Here is a 17861-nt window from a genome sequence, read left to right on the forward strand (position 1 = left end):
TTTAATGACTTTAAAGTGGCAAAGAGTTCTTAAACAGGATACAGCACTAAACATAAAAGAAGAATTTTAAGTTGGACTTCAGTAAAATTAAGAATTATTTTTATCAAGAGATACCATTAAGAAAGTGAAAAGCTAAGCCACATGGTGGGAAAATATATTTGCTATACCTATATCCAAAAAAAGACTTGTATCTAGGGCATATAAAGAACAAAAACCAGTGGAGAAAAAGCAGAACCTCAATATTAAAATGTGCAAACAAATTGAACACTTGCTTCAAAAAAAAAAAAATCCAAATAAGCTATGGAAAGAGGCTGACCTCTTTAGTAATAATGGAAATATGTACTAAAACCACACTTGGAACACCATTAGACATCCACTAGAATAGTTAGTTGTTAAGTGATACGAAGCATTGGTGAGGGCAACAAGCAATGGGGACTCTTACACATGGCAAGTGGGAATATAAATTCTTACAAATACTTTGGAAATAGGCTTTTTGAATGAAAGTTATATATGTATATGTGTGTATATATATGTACACACACACACATACACATACATACACACACACACCCCCTATTACCAAGGGTAACCCATGTGTGTACCCTTCAGAAACTTCTACATCTGAGCACCAAAGGACATCCAGAAAATTCTCATAATCACTTTTTCTTATAGCCCCAAATAGAAAATGACCCAAACACCTGTAAACAATAAATACATAACCATAAGTGGTGGCACATGCATACAAGTTGTATACTTTAAGCAATAAAAATAAATATACTAGTTTACAGAAAACACTAGTGGATGAATCTTACATAATGTTGAGTGGAAAGTACGGGACCAAAAATTTCAAAAGCAAAAAAGGCAATCCATGGTGGCTGAATATATGATGTTGAGTCCATCAAAGGTGTGCCGTAGTATCTGGGAAGAAATCCAAAGTGGAACAGCAATGTTCTGTTTCTTGACTGGATGAAGATTACATAGATGTGTTTACATTGTGAAAAATCACTGAGCTGCATACTTAAGATGTGTTCACATTTAAGCATGTATATTATATTTGCATTTTTTAAAAAAATGTTTGCTTGCAAAAAAAGATACCCAAAGCCTAAATATTTATCAGTAGGAGAATGGATAAAACAAATGATAGTATATTCAAACAATGGAATACTATTCAACAATAAAAAAGAATCAACTACTGATACAAGGATGAACCTCAGAAGCCTAATTTATACATTTCATTGTCAGGTAAATTTTAACTCAAAAGGTAACAAAACTATAAACAGGCATGTGCCCTGGGGGAGGGGTGCTGTAGCCTTTGTCTCCTCAGACCTGTGCCATTACTGGCACATCTCGCAAGAAGAGAGGCAAAGCTCAGTCACAGCTACCATCTCCTGTTCATAGTGCCTGGGTGGGGGCAGGGCTGAGACCTGAAACTGCATGTGGGGGCTCCACAACCTCCTAGGCAGGACTGAGACTTGTTTATAGCCCGAGGCAGGGAGGATCTGTCTACCCTGACACCTCACAGAACTTGTGCTGCCAAGGGAAACAAGGAGCTCAGATTTGGCTCAGAGTGTAGGTGGGGCTGTTCCGCGGTCTTCCCAGAGCCCACCTACAGACCGCTTACCTGAGGCAGAGCAGGCAGCTGCACAGAGCAGCAGAGTGACCAGCACCAGGAGAGGGCAGATGGGCAGCCACCCACCTTCCTGGCAGGAACACAGCACTTGACCACGCTGCTGGGATGGGGTGTGATCTGCCCTCCTGCCTCCCCCTGAGCACAGAATCTGACTGTGGCATCAGGAGTGGGAGTGACCTGCCCGCCCACTGGGTAAGAGCTCAGCTCCTGACCTAGTGTTAGGAGGGGGCACAATCTGCTAGCCAACAGCCACTGAGAGCAGCACAGATGAGGGCATCAACAGAAGGCCTATGAAACAGCAAGCTGAGTTCGTGAAGCAGGGCAAAGACACAAAGACCTGTCAATAAAATCATTAAGGGCACACCATCTCCAGGTTAAGTACATAACTGATATCCTTAAGCCACGGTGCCAGAGAGATATGAGCAATATGAAGAAGCAGAGAAACCACTCCCAATTAAATGATCAAGAGAAGTTCCCTGAAAGCATGATCAAGGAAATAGACATTGATGGCCTACTAGATCATGGTTTCAAAAAAAGAGTGATCAAAGTACTGAAGGAACTAAAAGAAATAGGGTTTAGGGATATAAAATATGTCAAAAATGAAATAGAAACTATAGAGAAGAACCAAGTAGAATTAGTAAACTCATTGGCTGAGATGAGAGCTGACCTAAAGGCTGTGCAAAGCAGACTAGAAAATACAGAAGAACAAATATGTGATCTAGAAGACAGGACAACAGAAAGCACCCAATCAGAACAGCTGAGAGAAAAACAAATAAAAAACAATGAAAACAATATACGGGACCTATGGGGTAATATAAAGTGTGCCAATCTATGCATAATAGGAGTTCCAGAAGGGGAAAAAGAACAAAGGGGATTGAAAAGGTATGGAAAGGACTCATGACTGAAAACTTCCCAAACCTAAAGAAGGAATCATATCCAAGCACAGGAGGCTCAGAGGGTCCCAAAAAATAAGAACTCAATCAGACCCACACCAAGGCACATCCTAATCAAGATAGCCAGAGTCAAGGATAAAGAAATGATCCTAAAGGAAGCAAGAGGAAAACAAAGAGTGAGTTACAAGGGAACCCACATAAGATTTTCAGCTGATTTCTCTACACTGTTTACAACAGCTAAGACATGCAAACAGCCTAAAATGTACTTCAACAGATGACTGGATAAAGACGTGGGATATTTATATGATGGGATACTATTCAGCCACAAAAACTGACAACAATGCCATTTGCAGAGACATGGATGCTCCTGGAGAATGTTATTCTAGATTGAGCAGAACAGAAAGAGGAATACCATATGAGATCACTCATGTGTGGAATTTTAAATATATGCAAGATCTTGTGGTAATTCACAGCAAAAAAAAAAAATGTGACAATGAATATATGAACGTTCAGGTATAACTGAAAAATTTTGCTCTACAGTGGAATTTGTCATAACATTGTAAAATGACTATTACCTAATAAAAAGTGTTTAAAAATAAGTAAAATAAAATATAACCTTTAAAATACTGTATAATGAGAGGTGTGATGTTCTAGCATCTGTTCTAAGAAGTACGTTAGACACACATAAGAATAGCCAGTGGTCAGAAAGAACACATGTTATCAGCTACCACCCCATGCAAATTAATGGCATTTAGTAAATATTCATATATGTGTGTACATATATAAAATATGTATTAGTATATATGTAAATCAAATAAAATAATTATATTATAATCTAATGTAAAATCATATCAGCAAGCACACTGTGCTGACATAAAAGATGCACAGTTACTATAAGGCCTCTCCCCTTATTTATTATCAGTGTCAGAAAGTCTCTTGGAATAAGTTAGCACAATTAAAAACTCTAAAAAGACACAGGAACGCACTCTGTTAAAGAAAATAAACCAAAAGAAAAAAACAAATGAATGGACAATTAAGATCCTACAGATAAAAATACCAATTTTTATGGGAAATAGCCTTAAAATAAAAAATAAGGAGATTTTATTCTAATTTCACCTTTTGAATAAAGATATACAAAATTTAGCTGAATACTTTCGTATATTGCACTTATGAAGAAAACATGTATTTGCAATGAAAAAGCAGATATTATCCTGCCTTTTGAGTATTCTAAAGTTTTAGGTTTGAATATATTTCATCTTAAATGGTCTTAAGCACTATGCAGTGGTTGGTGTTTTAAAAATACCACTGTTTCTGGAACTTCTAAAAGTGATTCAAAAAATTTATATTTTTGTAATGATTTAGTAATGGCCCGGATATTATTTTTAACAAGACTACTCAGCATGGAATGCTGCAAGATTTTTTCAATGAGTTTATATTCACACATGTTTAAGATTGTCACTATATTATGAGAAAATGTCAACCGTGGCAGTATTTTGACTTGAAAACGAGGTAATCTGAGAATCATATTTTAAGTATAAAATAAATGATTGCATTCCTTTAAAGACAAGAAATTAAAAGAATGATAAACTCTGACTTTGACAAACTTAAAATATAAAAATTAACATAATGTGATTTTACACACTTCTCTTTAACTCTTTCAGTACTTTCTCAGCCCCTTTCCCATTACACCCGCGTCCCCACTCCTGAACCTTTGTGTACACACCTCCGATTACACGGGGGAGGGGGACCCGGGCGGTGAGGACCAGGGGCGCGGACACTCACCCGCTCCCGGCGGGCGAGGAGAATATTCGAAGCGGGCCCGCCAGCGCACCCGTCCCATCCTGCCCAGCCGGCCGTGGCTCCAGCTCGGTCAGGTCCACACACACCCCGGCAGGAAGCGGGCTCAGGCCGTGGGAAACCGGCGTATCTTCAGACAGCGGGCGGGGAGCGTCCTTCTCCCGAGAACACGCAGGCAGCCCTGTGCCGGAGCCTCCCTGGCGCCGCCCGCTCAGTCCTGAGGAAAACAAGCTCCGCCCCCAGAGAAGACGCTGGTTGCTGATGCGGACTGCGTATGCGCACCGCCACCTAAGACACGTTGGCTTCGCGCGCCCCCTGCAGGTCCTCGAGGGCGGTGCAGGATACTCAGAACTCACTGTAGAACACATGACCCCTCCCAGCCAGGATGCTAAATCACTGGAAATCTCAGTGCCCTGGCCTCTTTGTTGATGGCACTGGCGATGCTCTCATTCAGCCATGCCTGCTCTCTTGCCTGGCACATGCCTCAGTCCTTGGAATCCCGCCTGAATCAGATTCTGTTCTGGAGGAAGGACAGGTGCAGAAGAATCTCAAAATTCCAAACTTAGAAGATGATCAGGAACCCAAACTCAACTCTTTCAACTCCCTGCGGTCCCCTGAGGAGTGTGGTTTTCTCAAAACCATCTGCCCTGTGTCAGGAGCAGACCAAGCCTCAGGTAGCTTAGAGAGGCTATCATGCAGCACATGCTTTGGACGGTTCTCAGTTCTGACCTGCATGATCCTGAGACCCTTTTGTATCTCCTAACACTGTTTTCTCATACATATAGTGATGGTTATTGATGACTGACTTAATCTTCTTACAATGCTGAGGTGCTGTTGTTCCTTGGATAACCGAATATTTTGAAGGGATCAACTGTTTATCACTTCCCCCTAATTAAGTATGTTTTTAAAACTAGACATGTTTCAGGGGGCACTCAGGTCCTCCTCTTGCACCAGTTCCTGAGGTGTTGGCAGTTTCTGCTCTGAGCTCCAGATCCTGATCCTGCCGGTGATCTATGGTGATGCCAGTGTGTACATGCTCTTCCTTGTGCACCGGTGTGGAAAGGAGACAGCCCTTCCCCTACATGAGGCTGCAACATGCTGACACTCAAAGCAGGCACAATGAAGAATCAGCTAGAGTTCCCGGCACCAGCTGTCCCAGGTAGAAATATCACCTTCACCACAGTGTTCCTGTGCTCCTGTCAGGCCTTCACTACTCCCAGCAGGCCATGCATGAGCAGTGTGACAGGTGACTGCCTGTCCCAGCACAGCATGGTGGTGATGATCCCACCTTATCTGTTTGTCTTTGGAGTGTCCCCACACCTCTCTGAGCTTCACTTTGCTCTTCTCACAGGCAGGATTGTACAGGCATGAACCTCACAGGCTTATGGTAGGTAGTCATGGTAGCTGCTCACCCAGTGGCAGGCTCTGCCGAGAGGTCTGCTGGGAGTGCTGTGTGTCTTCACACTTGTCCTTCACTCTCCCGAATGAAATAACTCTTGGCCTTTTCCTTCCCTGGCCTGTGGCCTTTCTGTGTTTGAAAAAAGAACATGGAAACAATCTGTTTGCAAAGAAGTTTTGAGGTTCTGTCCATCTGGTCCAGGAAATGCTGACTCTGCTAGATGTGCTGTTGGGTGGGCTCTCATGGGAGAGGCTTGGGCAGGACTTCCCTTGGCAATAAGCTGCCCCACCCAGGCCTTTCCATGATCCAGACTGCTGGGACCAGGGTGCAAAATCCCAGCTCCCCACTTGTCAACAATGTGACCTTGGCAACTTTCTCAAACCCAAGCTTTGTCCACCCAAAGTCAGCAGAGATGGGGGATAACAGGATGTCCTGCACAGAGTGTCTGTGCAGATTAAGTGAGCTAGAACAGAGAGAACAGTGTTGGGGCCTGGCCCTTTGGTTGGCAGAAGGGAGCTAATCATGTGCAGCAATTTCCGCGGGTCACCCAGCAATCTGCCCAGAGGCTTAGCCACTCCATCACTATTATGTATCTGAACTCCACTTAACCACATGGGAGAGAAACAAACACATATTCTGAGTGTAGCTGCCACAGGGAAAAGTGCATCTGAGCGGGGAGTAATACCAGAGGGTGATCAGAATGGTGGAAGATGCCCCCTGGGTTTGAGCAGAGTGGAGCTGCCCTCCAGAGCCTTGGGTTAGTGAGGATGGGCTTTTAGAAATGCCCCTCTCCTTTACCCATCATGCTGGGTCCTGCGGGTACTGAGTCCCAAAATCGGTGTGCTGCTAGTGCCCTCAGCACAGAGAAAAACCCAGGGGTTCCCACAAGGCTTCGGCCACGTCCTCTGCTTCATTAACTCCCACACTGTTGACCCCACCTGGGATGCAGAGATGAGGTGAGGCAGGGGCTTTTGCTGTCAACACCACTGCTCTACCCTGGGAAACTGACACACAGTAGGTGCTCGGTAAGTCATTGTTGAATGAACAGTAATAGTGGGCCAAGTTTCTGTGGGTGTCTGTGCCCCCAGATCAGGGACCCTTCAGGTCCCACCTCACAAGTGACATGAAAATAATAATGCCACCAGGAGCAATAACAGTTCCTCAGAATAAGTGGGCTTTTCCAAGCACTCTCCACCTGTTGCATAGGCCTCCCAGCAGGGAAGTGAGCTGTCAGGGGCAACACTGCACTCTCCACTGTAACAAGGAGAAAGCCAAGGGCCACAGAGGGGAGTGCCTTTCCGGTGTCACTGCTCACTTTCCCACCTTTTGGGAGACTGGGAGGCTTTTCTACTACATCTGGCTCTGAAGCCCCAATACTGTGTGGACATGCCTCCTTCCCTGGAGCAGTGAACCACTAAGTGACCTGTCACTTGTCACCAAGCAGACAGGCTCATTTCAGCTCACTGTGCCACCTGCAGTTTGTGCTAGTAGCAGGATCCTCTGGGAGACATCACACTCTCCCAACCTGAAAACAGGTGAACAGCTCACAGGTTTCCTGGAGAGGATGGTCACATGGCCTTTATCTGGCCAATCAGCATTTTCCATCCTCCCTGGCCACTGTGATTGGCTCAGGGCTGGGCACCAGCCCAGTCAGTTTCCAAGGAGGTCAGGCATAGTTGCTGGAATCCTGGGAGCAGAAAATTTCTATTTCAGTTGGGAGTTGAGGGGTGGTGATGTCAGCCTGTGGCAGTTGGTGACTATATTGCTCTCATAAAGGCAGAGCCATGTGAAGATGGCACCAGTGGCAGAGCCCAGAGGTGAGGAAGGATGACTTCTGCTGATGTCACTGAGCACCAGGTACAGCCCTTCCTGAAGCTATCTCCCTGTGGATGTCTCAGTTAGTTAAGTCATTCTCTCCTGCCCTGTTTGCTTCTTTAAGCCACTTTGGTTTTCTGTCACTGGTTTTAAGAAAAAGTTTGACTATTCCTTCAAGCTGGCTAAATGGAGACCCTGGACCTGCAACAGTGTGGTGACAGGCAACAATGTGGCTAATAGACTCCAGAGGCCTCTGTTCAAACAGGGGATTGTAAATGACAAGGGAGAGTACACATGGCCCCAATGAACAGGTTTGCTAGTGGTAGCTCGCAGTTCCTGGATATTAGAGTGTATGCACTCAGCCAAGTCTCAGCTCTGCTGTCACACCTGCTAACCCACACACCTCCTCTCCCACCTGCCCGGCCTAGGGGGGCTGGACACCCCGGGCACTTGAAACAGCGCATGGCTTTGTGTTGTAATTTACACAGGCTGCCCCCATTTCTGAGGGTGAGGGTGACTGTGTTCCAGTTTACAGAGAAAACAGACTAGACGGTCTCACTGGTGAGCTGTGGGGGTGGGACTCCAATCTACCATCTGACCTATGACTTCAGAGTGGACAGCCTCCCCAACCTCAGCCAGGATGCTTGCTAAGCCTAGGGGCTCAGTAGTCCTGCTCCCTCCACCACCCCTCCTGGAGGTGAGAGTGGGGGGGCTATGCCCTTTACAACATTCACCCCTGCAGGGGCACACGTGTGACCTCACAGTCTGTCATCCTTTCCTTATGACACTGACCTCCTTGGCAGGGCATGAGAGGTGCCTTGATGTGTGAGCACTGCAGTTCATGGGTGCACACGTGGGCAGGTGCACCATGACTGAGAGGACAGCACCCCAATTTAAGCCCCCTCCATGCTCAGATATTACATCCTGGATTTGAGGGGTTCCCAATGGTCAGGCGGCCAATTCTGGCCTTAGGGGCAAATTCTTATCACCCAGGGTACTAATTTTTAAATTAAATTACACATTTACAATTCAATATTCAAGCCCCTTTCTCAGCAGCCTTGTAGCCTCTCAGCTTTTAGCCCTCGCTGTGACCATGTTCTTAGCTTCAAATTGAGTGCCATTATGGACATGAACATGTCCCTATCATGTGTCACCTTCACAGTAAGCGGTCACCCCAAACTCCCCTCCCTTCCCCTTGTCGATACCTCCACACAGGGAGTAGGGCCCTTTCGATGCAGTTGTGCAAATGTGTGAGATAATGGTTTAGAATGACCAGGCTAGGAAGGGTCTGCCCCACATAGCAGGGCAAGTGGGCTGGCAGGGCAGGTTGGATGATTTACTTGTAAAACTCAGCTGGTGTCAGGCAGCGACAACAGACTGGCAGCCAAGGGCTCAGCTGGTGCAGAGTAAGCGGATTAAATGTGTTCACCCAGACGCCTCGGGGATGGCAGCCCTGGAGTAAGACTACAAGTGAGGAAGGTGGAGGGTCCCCAGTGCCTGGACCTCCACCTTCTAAAAATCAGGGCTGAGATGTGGCTTTGAAATCAGAACACTGGGGTTCAAAACTTCCCCCACCACTTGGTCAATAATTCAAAGCAAATGAGCCTCAGTTTTCTCATGTGTAAAATCGCAACATTGAAGCCTCTCCCTCTGAGGGTGGGGAGGGAAGTAAATGCGGTGACAGCAGAGCACAGGAGCTGTCTGGGCTGAGCCTGCACACAGGCAGGCCGTCGTTGCTGCCATGACCACCGTCTTCCAGGGCAGGGTCTGCACACTCTCCCTGTGAAGGTCCAGACAGCAATCATTCTAGGCTTTGAGGGACCTACAGTCCCTGTCACAATTACCACCCTCTGCTGTTGGAGGGCAAAGGCAGCTCCTGCAGTAGGTAGTCCAGGCTTGCACCCCCGCTTCCTGGGATAAGTATTCCTGAGATACAATTGTCACATAACTTTGTTGGCTTTAGGTGTGCAGCATAATGATTTATTACATGTGCATATTGTGAAATGATCACTGCATTAAATTTACTTGATGTCTGTCATCACCCATAGTCACACACTATTTTCCTTGTGATCAGAAATTTTAAGAGGTACTCTCTTAACAACTATCAAATGCACAGCGCAGTGTTGTTAACTACAGTCACCTTGCAGTACACTATGTCCCCAGGACTTGTTTATCTTCTAAGTGGAAGTTTGTACATTTTGATTATCTTCCCGAATTTCAATCACCCCCTGACTCACCTCTGGCAACCACCAACCTGATCTCTGTTTCTATGGGTTTCGGATTATTTTGTAGATTCCACATATAAATGAGATCATAGGTATTTGTCTTTCACTGTCTTATTTATTTCACTTAGCATAATACACTGAAGGTCCATCCAAGTTGTCACAAATGGCAGGAATTCATTTTTTTAATGTCTGATTAAGATTCCATTATATATACATACATATGCATCACGTTTTCTGTATCCATTCATCTGTTGACAGACACTTAGGTTGTTTACATATCTTGGTTATTGTAAATAATGATACAGTGAACATGAGGGTGCAGTTGTCTCATTGACATAGTGATTTCAATTCCTTTGGATATATTCCCAGCATTGGACTTGCTGGATCATATGGAATTAAATTTTGGGAGAGCTTCCTTACTCTTTTCCAGAGTGATGGCACCAATTTAAATTCCCACCAACGTTGCACAAGTTTCCCTTTTCTTCGCACCACCACCATCACTTGTTATCTCTTGTATTTTGATGACATCCACCCTGACAGGTGTGAGGGGATATCTCATTGTGGTTTTGATTTGCATTTCCCTGATGGTGAGTGATGTTGAGCACCTTTTCATGTACCTGTTAGACATCTGTGTGCCTTCTTTGGAAAAATGTCTATTCAGTTCCTCTGCCCACTTTTTAAATCAGATTGCTTGTTTTTTGCTGTTGAATTGTAAGAGTTCTCTATATGTTTTGGGTGTTAACCCCTTATCAGATATATAGTCTGAAAGTACTTTCTCCCCTTCTGTCTGTAACCCTAACCTCTGCTTTCTGGATGACAGGGGTCTAGGCACTTGGGAATCTCTGCTTCTCACTTGTTTCCAATGGTGGGTGGGTGAGGGCTGTGTTCTGATAAAACTGTGCACAACCGTGGGTCACTACACCTTCTTTTAGAAGGTGGGCTCAGAAGACTGCAGTGTGGGCAGGGAATATTTCCCTGAAGTCTTCATTTGGATGGTCATGTGCCCTGGAACTCACATCTTCTAGCCTGAATGAGATGGGGCAATTTGCAAAGGGAGGACCTTGCAGCTAAGACACTGACCAGGTGCTCTTGTGTCTTGTTGGAAGGACCTGGAAACAGAGTTGTGTGCAACAGGGACTCCTCCAGGTCACAAGGCTCAGTTCAGACTTCTGGGATGCAGAGACATGCTCTGAGCCACTGTCACTGAGGAGGGAAGGGCCTCAGGCAGGATGGAGGAGTTGCTGGATTTCACTTGCCCTGTTTGTCAAGTATCAGCTCTGGTGATGTGTGGCACATGGGCTTAGCTTTGGGCATGTAATAGGAGAGGTTCCTGGGGAAGGGCTGGGTATTTCCTCTGATTGAGGTCCTACTGTGTGCCAAGCACAGCAGTCCTCTGAGACAGGGCTGGATAGCCAGGTACAGAGAGGTCAGGGAGTTTCCAGGTCACACAACATTATGGGCATCATTAGGTTCTGATGCAGACCTGACGCCCAGCCCACATTCTCTCTCCTTTCCCAGGACCGTCATGATCCCACATTTCAGAATCCCCCAGAGAGGCCCAGGTATGGGGACTGATGGGGGCACTGAGGGCCAGTTCCTCTGAGCACTGCTTTCCCAGAAGGCTCAAGGGGTTGACTGTATGCACTGCTGGACACCCAGGCCTGGGCCCAGGCAAGCCACACGTCAAGGCCTGAATCAATGATTGTTGAGTGAATACCTGGATCCCTGCATGTACATGCATGTTGCCCCCGTTTCCTCATCTCCACAGCTGGCTACCCGGCCAACACCTCATGTCATCAGGCCTCTGCCAGGGACAGTCAAGGGGACCAGAGCTGCTCATCTGGGGACAGGGAGCCTCAGGGTCGCTGTGTCTGTCCCAAGCATCTCCTGGGCCAATTCACAGGGAAGCCCAGCCAGCTTCCAGGAACAGCAATCAGGTCCCAATCCCAGGGGTGTAGAGTAGGTCTTGAGGGGTGTTTCCTGAGACTGACTTTGTGTATGAAAGGGTCCTGGGGGTCAGGCTGCTTTCAACCTCCATTCCAGGCCCACACCCCTGCTGGCAGCATGGAGCTACTCATAAAGGACACAGGCCGTGGGGCCAAGGCTATAGCAGGGCTCTGCTCCCTCTCTATGGCTCAGTGTCCTCATCTGTAACAGAGAACTAGTAACAGGGACATGGGAGGGCTCACTAAGACCATGCTTTGTAGCTTTGGTTGGACACTGCCCTCTCTCTGCTCAGTGCCCTTCTCTGTAATAGAGAACTAGTAACATTTTTCTTAGCCCCTTTTGGCCCCATTTTTCTGAGTCTCTTTCCACATTGGGCCCAGAGCTTTCACAGAGATCACAGACTTGGGAGGTAATCAGAGTGTGGTCACAGCCCTAGTGGTCCCAATTGAGGCCAGAGGAGCTTCAGGAGGGGTGGGAATCCAGAAGTGCTTCATTGAGGAGGTGAGATCTGAGCTGTGTCCCCAAGGATGAGCTGTCATTCAGCTGAGGCCTGGCACTGAGCAGGACCCATGTACATGGTGAATGAGGGTGTGAATGAATGAATGGGCACCCCTCTAACAGAGAGTAAGGGGGGAAGTCCCCCAGGCCAAAGCAGGAAACACAGGGCACCCTGGGGTAGCAGAGGGCGGGGCTGCAGTGTGATGCCTGCCTCACCCTTTATGGGTGTCTTGCCCCCACTTTAGCCTATTTTCTGGTGGATTGGGAGCTCTTGCCTCTCCTCTGCTCCAGGATCTTGCTTTTCATTCCCAGCAACACCAGCCTGTGTCACCTCAGTGTCCCCAAGTGGACCTGGAATTGTCTTGTGGGAGATTGTGAAGAGGGATTTGCTGTGCAGCCCAAGACTGAATTGGGAGGGAGAGGATAATAGGGACCTCCAGAGGGGATCATGTGCTGGGGGAAATCGGAGGGGTGGGGAAGGCAGACACTCAGGGCTGAAGGATCCTGCTAGTGGTGGCTCCTTCACAAGGGGCTTCACAGGGAGGAAGCATTCATGGGGTAAAGGCAGAGCTCAGTTTGGGGCTCTCTGACATGGAACAGCTCATCACAGAGACGTCCAGAGGCGCTGGATGTAGGGAACGAAGGTGCCACTGATGTCAGGGTCAGAGCCTGAGACCCAGATGAGGTGGGGCGGTGGTGCAGGGGAAGGGGCTTGAGGATGTCAAGATGTTCATTCATTGGGGTCCTCAGGGTGGGGAACTTCATGTTCATTTCACAGCCACCTGGTGCCTGACAGAGCTATGCTTAGGGAGCTCACTGAGTAGACACGTGCTGACAACCTAGATTGTCCTGTTTCCACATAAAGTCCCTGGTGTGAAGCCAGCTGGCACTCTTTAGAGTCATACACCCTCACCCCTGGGCTCTCTGTGTGCCTAGAGCCCAGTGGCACTTTACCTCCCACTCCACACTGCAGGACCCTTTGCACACCTGCATTTCCACAAGCTATAAAACATCTTCTCTTGCTGTGTGTTTACCCTATGTAAACTCATTGCCCCAGGAAGAGAGGCCTCACATCCTGCCCTTATCAAAGTGGTAAAGCCTGTTGTTCAGAGAAGCCCCTGTCAGATCTCACAACCAACCAGGTACCTGTGCATGAATTGATCATGCATCCCCCTCCTCCTTGTGTGCACAGCACACCCCCAATAACAGACCCTACACACTCAACCTTGGCGCTCGTGTAGGCACCTCTTGCCTGTGTGGCCTGATGTTGCCTATAGCAGTGTCCCTATTAAACTTTCCTAGACCCTTCTCAGACGTGGGTAGTTCTTTACCAACCCAAGTAACTAGCCCGCAATTGTGCCCACAACACCTGAAACAGAATTGGCTAAATTATGCAGATTGATGATGCAGGTTAATTTGCTATAAAGTTGAAATCTAGGTTTACAATTAAAAGCAACATACATATTCAAGGCAGGACTAAGAACTCACATGGATAACTAAGACCCTCCAAGCGCATCCCACTGTGGCCTCAGGGCCTTTGTGCTGGCTGATCTTTCAGCCAGGAACTGTCTCCCTCTGCTTCTTAAACACCTCCAGGAATCTGCTCAAATGTCCTCCCTGACCTTATTTTTCTCCATGGAACATATCACCTCCGGATATTGTGTATATTTTACTTAATTTTCTCTGTGTCCCCCACCAGGCTGTCTGCTGCATGAGAATGGAGACATGCCTGCTTCACTACCTGCTGTGCCCGGTATCTGGAACCCGCCCAGCACACAGTAGGACCTCAGCGAATATGTGAAGTGTCTGTGATCACTGTAGGCCACAGAGAAAAGTCTTCCCAGCAGTGATGGTAAGAGTCTTTCATTCTCTACTTACTGAGCCCTACTGTGTGCTGGATATTGACCTGGGTGGGAGGCATGCAGTGGGTGAGACACAGTGAGCACACAACATGTTAGGAGGGACACGTGCTCTGGAGAGCACACAGGGTTGGGGGAATTCAGGAGTGCCGGTGTGAAGGAGAAGAGGGCCAGGTGGAGACAGTGGTGGCAGGGGAGACAGAGATGTGGGGCCATGGTCATGCAGGGCTTGATGGCTCCCGTGAGGGCTTTCCCTCTAGGCAGCGGAAACATGACTGGGTGCGGAGCAGGGGCCCGAGTCCTGAATGCTATGCAGGAAATGGAGCAGGTGTCTGCTGGGGAGATATGCTTGGAGGAGGCTGTCCCTTTAGACTGTGCAGGCAGGGAAGGCTCCTTTGAGGATGTGACTTCTGAGCTGAACCATTGTATGGACCACCTTTCCACCTTCTGTAGACTGGACGCTTTCATTTGCCCTGCAGGACAATGCAGGATATGACCTGTTCTCAGTCAACTGGACTTGGCCTCCTGCCTCCATTGTGTGCCCTCCCGCCCCAGAAGGAGTCCTTCTAGATCTAACCCGCTACCTCCTCCACTGGACATGGACTCACACTGAGCCACTGTCCAACTGACCAACTCACCCAGAGTCAAGTCCAGACACTTGGGGGAGACCCTCCACCCCAGAAAGCAAATCCCAATCCTGCCTATGAAATTGGCAAATCCTATGGCTTTGGACACTGAGTTCAACCTCAAGGCCCCCTGGAAATCTCAGACCTGATGCATGATGGCTCTGACTGAGCCCCACACGTGCTCGATTGGTAAAATAACCAATTGGTCCCTGAATCTCCAGATGCATTGGATGTGGCCATGGGACATTTCGATAAACACAAACTCGCACGCCAGATTGGTTGGTTTCTCATTTGTAACCCAGGCCGGTTTGCTCTCTTGATAGGACCAACCACAATCCAATACACCCTCCAGATCACTGAGATTCAGTGTGTGCCATTATCCACAACCATATCCCTCATCTTGCCCAGCTTCTGCTAGCTCAAATTTGGCCACTCGTATCTTGGTCTGGGAATCAACTGTGGGGATATTTTGTGCTGATTTCTTTGAGTTTTGTCACCCAAGCATCTGCTGTGCCCTCTTCTAACACGCAGCGCAGTGCTTTCAATCCCTTGTTTCCTGACCACCTGAGAGTGTGTGTCCAAGTAAACGAGAGTTTCACCTTGGCTGCTCCTTCACCAGAGGTCAGGTCCTGCACTAATTTCCATTCTCTACATTTCTTTCTGCTCCTTCCAGGTTTTGTGAGGCCTCTTCCTGTCTTTGTAAGTAAGAGACCACTCTTCACCAAGTGTCCCAAGCCAAGGGTTTGTTGAGTCCATATATATCTTTCTGAGCACATGTCAGTGAATGAGCGAAATTTGCACCAGTACTCTGCCAAATGGACATCAATAAATCAACATTTCACAGACATAACTCACAGAAATGTGATTCTTGTTTAGCTCAATTTTCTGTACAGACATGGTGGGACGGTTTGTCTGAAAACTCCATTATTGACATTGCGTTGATACCTCAGTGGCAGTCTTTCAAATGGTTAATGGAATTGATTTACATATTTTGGGAGTTGTATCAAAATGAAGTTAACTTTCGAAACATACTGAATCTAGCCCCAAAGCACATTTGTCATTTTCTGGTACTAATATGTCAGCTCAAAATAAAAATAGAAAGAATGTAAAATAGCAGTCCCAAGTGTTGAAGGGGACAGGTGAAAGCTTTATTATTTATGCATTCAACAACAGGAACAATGAGCTAAATATAGGAACCATGAAATAACCCCAACCCTGGGTTTCCCTTGTTGATGTGCTGCCCTTTCCTCCCAATGACACGTAATTGTCAATGATGGCTAGTAAAGGGGCAACTTTTCTCTCGAGGTAAACACAAGGAAACACAAATAACATATTTACACATAGGCTTGGTTCAAATAGCACCTAGAAGCATTATATCTATGAGAAATCTGCTGCAGCTTTGCTAGACTATGGAGAACCAGGTGCTCTTCTATCAACCATGAGAATATATACTCATCCGATCACGTTTGATAAAGCAATTTAACCCATCCAAGACTGCACCCCCATGATATCCTGCACCCGGAACTTGACTGAAGGGAAAAGACAATCCACAAAACATGTGTCCATTCATGTCTATGGTGACTTTTACAGATCATTTCAATAACTGACTTATAAGATTTACCTATACTCTCTTGAAAAACTGAGGCTTAGTACATATTCAAGTTCAGTCAAAGATTCCCCTCACTTACCACTCTCCCTTCACCCCAAAGTAGACAGAACCGCAGCATTTGCTGAATCTAGGGGAAGGTCATCATTTCGCGGTGTGATCTAAGTATTCAATTGCAATCTGTTTTACTCGAGAGTAGTTGACCATGGAGGAGTTCACTGTTGTTCACAGAATGTGAAGGTATTTGAACTCTGATTCTAGAAGCGGCTTGCTCTGCTCCTAATGGCTTCATTGCAGCTCACGTGCTGATGCCTTAAAATGGATGCCTGTGTTGGGGAGGGAAGAGAAAGTGCTTGATAGCTAGACCCCACCCTGGGCGAAGGCTTACCTGGGCTTGGTGCATGGTGGTATTAGTGTTTTGAAATTTTCCCTTGGGACGTGTGGATTCTCACGACCTGTTCCAAGAACATGAGCGCTTTTATGATCTCTGCCATCTCTTCTATTTTAGACGTCCAGAATCTTGGACCCGTTCTTGGAGAAGTGAACTGAGAACTTTTCAAGTGCACGTTGCCCCTCCACAGTTTTCTGCCAGTATCAGTGAGGCTCAATATGTCTCATGAATATCTTCCGAGCCTAGTATTCTGTAAAGAATTCTCCATACCACTAATCTCCAGTGTAGCAGAACAGCAATCATCAAAGTGTTCACATCTCCCCTCAATCCGTGCATCCAGCTTTTCTGCCAACTTCTCTTCGTGTCTCCCTTAAAGTTGACTTCTACAGGACTGGACATGTGTCAAACTAACTCGGAGTCTCACCAGTAAGCTGAGGACAGGCAGAACTTCCACTGTCTGACCTTTCAGTTTCTGGAAACTGACCCGTGAACTCAGGCCATTGGGCAGCAGCAGTATCTTGCTCTTACACAGCTTCCCGAACAAGAGACATATCCCAAGCTTCAGAGAGGGCGGCAGCCCCTCCATGACACTGATCCACCCACCGTGTTCTGCCCAGTTACCTTGGATCCACCAGCCACAACAAGCCACGCGGGACACACCAGCATTCCACCTGGATTTCAACTGGTAACTGCCATCCCCAATGGTTGCTGCATCTTGTCAGTGTTCGGGGAGGGGCTGCATCCATCCAGAGTTTCCTAAGGTATGTGTGTTTCTCTCCATTTGTGTCCCATGTTTCTTATTTTCCATTCCTCTTTTCTTATGTGCAGTTTTCTATATAAAGTAGAAACGGAGGAAGTACGTCCATGTTAAGTTTATGGATTCACATGTCTATAAACTTTCTAACAGTTAACAGTACCCAAAGACTCACTACAGTAATCTTATATTTGTGTCATATACATTCACCGAGAATGCATATCTCTCTGTTGCTTTTCTGCTGAAAAACCCACACTCTCAGAACTTGGATTCGTTTGTTTCATTGGGGCTGAATTTCCTAGAAACGAAACCAGTCCCATTATACAATTTACTGTCTGTCTTTTTTACTCTTTTAAGATTTGGCAGAGCTACTTGTCTTTATTATAGGAATATGCCATTTATTCTCCTCGTAGTATTCAAT

The 17861-nt window shown here is 46.7% G+C and overlaps 2 long non-coding RNA genes across 2 annotated transcripts in view; both read right to left on the reverse strand.

Annotated features, from left to right (window-relative positions):
• LOC141577191 (uncharacterized) overlaps nt 1–5787 on the reverse strand; it is a 34561-nt gene extending 28774 nt beyond the window's left edge. Inside the window, exon 1 of the long non-coding RNA XR_012505893.1 lies at nt 4306–5787. This is a non-coding gene — a long non-coding RNA (uncharacterized LOC141577191). The remainder of the gene's footprint in view (nt 1–4305) is intronic.
• A 10026-nt stretch (nt 5788–15813) lies between these two features.
• LOC141577187 (uncharacterized) overlaps nt 15814–17861 on the reverse strand; it is a 31582-nt gene continuing 29534 nt past the window's right edge. Inside the window, exon 3 of the long non-coding RNA XR_012505886.1 lies at nt 15814–17518. This is a non-coding gene — a long non-coding RNA (uncharacterized LOC141577187). The remainder of the gene's footprint in view (nt 17519–17861) is intronic.

Source organism: Camelus bactrianus, chromosome 3 (assembly GCF_048773025.1).
Source record: "Camelus bactrianus isolate YW-2024 breed Bactrian camel chromosome 3, ASM4877302v1, whole genome shotgun sequence".
Taxonomy (NCBI): domain Eukaryota; kingdom Metazoa; phylum Chordata; class Mammalia; order Artiodactyla; family Camelidae; genus Camelus; species Camelus bactrianus.